We start from the raw sequence: 3,366 nt of genomic DNA, 5'->3' as shown, positions 1-3,366 counted from the left end.
CGTCCCTGTCCATGCTTACTGGTCCAAGTATCGGTGGTGAAATGCACCCGTTCACACACAGAGTTTCTCAAGGAAGCGGTGATGTTGTGTGCGACATGCTGGTGTAGCGCGGGCACACCTTTCTTAGAGAAGTAGTGGCGACTAGGCATCTGGTACTGGGGCACAGCGACAGACATAAGGTCTCTAAAATCCTGTGTGTCCACTAGGCGGAAAGGCAGCATTTCGGTAGCCAACAGCTTACAGAGGGATAGAGTCAACCTCTTAGCTTTGTCATGGGTCGGAGGAAGTGGCCTTTTATTTGACCACATCTGAGGGACAGAGATCTGGCTGCTGTGTGTAGACGGTGTTGAGTAGGGTGTCCCTGGAAAAATGCAGGTTTGTGAGGAAAGTGCAGGCGGAGACATGATTTTGCCTTCATCCAACGTTGGTGCTATCGATGTCTGAGAGAGCTGTACACACTCACTTGTTTCCCCTTCCAAACCAACTGACGACCTTACAAGCAAACTGCCTGTTGCGGTTACAGTGGTGGAAGTTTGGCGTGGAAAAACAGGTGTGACAGCTGTCCCCACAGTCCTAGAAGATGAAGAGCGCGCGGATGCACAGGAAGGGGCGGGCGGTGGATGGTTCGCTCTTGCAGCATTGCAGCACAGTGAGCTTCCCACCGGGACCTATGATATTTATTCATGTGACGATTCATGGAAGAAGTTGTCAAACTGCTGAGGTTTTGACCTCTACTAAGAGAATCATGACAAATTTTACATATCACATGATTTGGGCGATCTTTTTCTATGTCAAAAAAGGACCAGGCTAGGCAAGGCTTAGAGGCCATGCGACCTGTTGATCCACCCCGAATAATGCTCATAGGCAGAGTGGTGGCTGAGGATGCAGTTGTAGACGTGCTACCAGTGCTCCGACTCTGTCCAGGAAGGCGCAAGGTAACTTCGTCGTCGGTTGCATCCTCCTCCACCGCCTCTGTTGACCTCCTCGAGTGCCTGACTGGAGGTTGACAGTAGGTGGGATCTAGAACTTCATCATCAATTGTTGTGTTTGCACTCCCCTTCCCCTCAGACCGAGCCTCTTCTTGCCCTGACCGAATATTTAAGTTGTCATCCCAATCGGGTATCTGCGTCTCATCTTCATCAGTATGTTCCTCATTGTCTATAACCACAGGTGTTACAGTTTGTGACAAAGGGTCAACATTATGCTCAGAAACTTGGTCCTCACGGCCTGAATCAGAGTCACAAAGGTTCTGGGCATCACTGCAGACCATTTCCTGTTCTGTACTCACTGTAGCTTGGGAGCAGACCTCTGATTCCCAGGCTATAGTGTGACTGAACAGCTCTGCAGACTCAGCCATCTCAGTTCCACCATACTGTGCAGGGCTGATGGAGACTTCAGAGCTGGGAGAAATCAAGTGTGATTGGGATGACAACTCAGAAGACTGGTGTTTTTTGGATGCGGTACTTGAAGTGGCTGAGAGGGCACTTGTTGGACCACTTGAGATCCATTCAAGCATTTTCCTTTTTTGCCCATCATCTACCTTTCTTCCTGTTGTTCGTGTCCGTAAAAAAGGGAGCACATCGGATTGTCCACGGTAAGTAGTAGACATCTTACTTTTGCTGGTAGATGGTCTATCTTCAGCAGATGATAATGGAGCTTTGCCACTTTCCCCACAGACAAAACCTTTTTTGCCTTTTCCACCACGCCTCTTCCCCTTTCCACCAGCATCTGTCATTTTGCCACTCATGTTGATTGCGACAAGATTGTGGACTGAAAATGTGGTAGTAAAAATTGAGAGGTGGTGAAGATTGCAGTGGTGGTCTAGCTTTATTAACAGCAGAATAATAAAGAATAAATATCCCTGACAATGCAACTTAGTTATAATGAGTTGGAGTGTGCAACGCAGGCAGATGCGCTCTGCAAATGTCTTGGCACTAGTGGGACTATAGCAAAGTCCAATAGCCACGTATAGGATGCCACTAGGTACACTGAGTGTTTGCTAGTATAATGGCTAAGTTAAAATTAGTTGGAGTGTGCAACGCAGGCAGATGCGCTCTGCAAATGTCTTGGCACTAGTGGGACTATAGCAAAGTCCAATAGCCACGTATAGGATGCCACTAGGTACACTGAGTGTTTGCTAGTATAATGGCTAAGTTAAAATTAGTTGGAGTGTGCAACGCAGGCAGATGCGCTCTGCAAATGTCTTGGCACTAGTGGGACTATAGCAAAGTCCAATAGCCACGTATAGGATGCCACTAGGTACACTGAGTGTTTGCTAGTATAATGGCTTACTTATAATTAGTTGGAGTGTGCAACGCAGGCAGATGCGCTCTGCAAATGTCTTGGCACTAGTGGGACTATAGCAAAGTCCAATAGCCACGTATAGGATGCCACTAGGTACACTGAGTGTTTGCTAGTATAATGGCTAAGTTAAAATTAGTTGGAGTGTGCAACGCAGGCAGATGCGCTCTGCAAATGTCTTGGCACTAGTGGGACTATAGCAAAGTCCAATAGCCACGTATAGGATGCCACTAGGTACACTGAGTGTTTGCTAGTATAATGGCTTACTTATAATTAGTTGGAGTGTGCAACGCAGGCAGATGCGCTCTGCAAATGTCTTGGCACTAGTGGGACTATAGCAAAGTCCAATAGCCACGTATAGGATGCCACTAGGTACACTGAGTGTTTGCTAGTATAATGGCTTACTTATAATTAGTTGGAGTGTGCAACGCAGGCAGATGCGCTCTGCAAATGTCTTGGCACTAGTGGGACTATAGCAAAGTCCAATAGCCACAGATAGGATGCCACTAGGTACACTGAGTGTTTGCCAGTATAATGGCTTACTTATAATTAGTTGGAGTGTGCAACGCAGGCAGATGCGCTCTGCAAATGTCTTGGCACTAGTGGGACTATAGCAAGGTCCAATAGCCACGTATAGGATGCCACTAGGTACACTGAGTGTTTGCTAGTATAATGGCTTACTTATAATTAGTTGGAGTGTGCAACGCAGGCAGATGCGCTCTGCAAATGTCTTGGCACTAGTGGGACTATAGCAAAGTCCAATAGCCACGTATAGGATGCCACTAGGTACACTGAGTGTTTGCTAGTATAATGGCTTACTTATAATTAGTTGGAGTGTGCAACGCAGGCAGATGCGCTCTGCAAATGTCTTGGCACTAGTGGGACTATAGCAAGGTCCAATAGCCACGTATAGGATGCCACTAGGTACACTGAGTGTTTGCTAGTATAATGGCTTACTTATAATTAGTTGGAGTGTGCAACGCAGGCAGATGCGCTCTGCAAATGTCTTGGCACTAGTGGGACTATAGCAAAGTCCAATAGCCACAGATAGGATGCCACTAGGTA

Source organism: Anomaloglossus baeobatrachus, unplaced genomic scaffold, assembly GCF_048569485.1.
Source record: "Anomaloglossus baeobatrachus isolate aAnoBae1 unplaced genomic scaffold, aAnoBae1.hap1 Scaffold_332, whole genome shotgun sequence".
In the NCBI taxonomy this organism is placed as follows: Eukaryota; Metazoa; Chordata; class Amphibia; order Anura; family Aromobatidae; genus Anomaloglossus; species Anomaloglossus baeobatrachus.
This window is presented reverse-complemented; position numbering follows the sequence as displayed.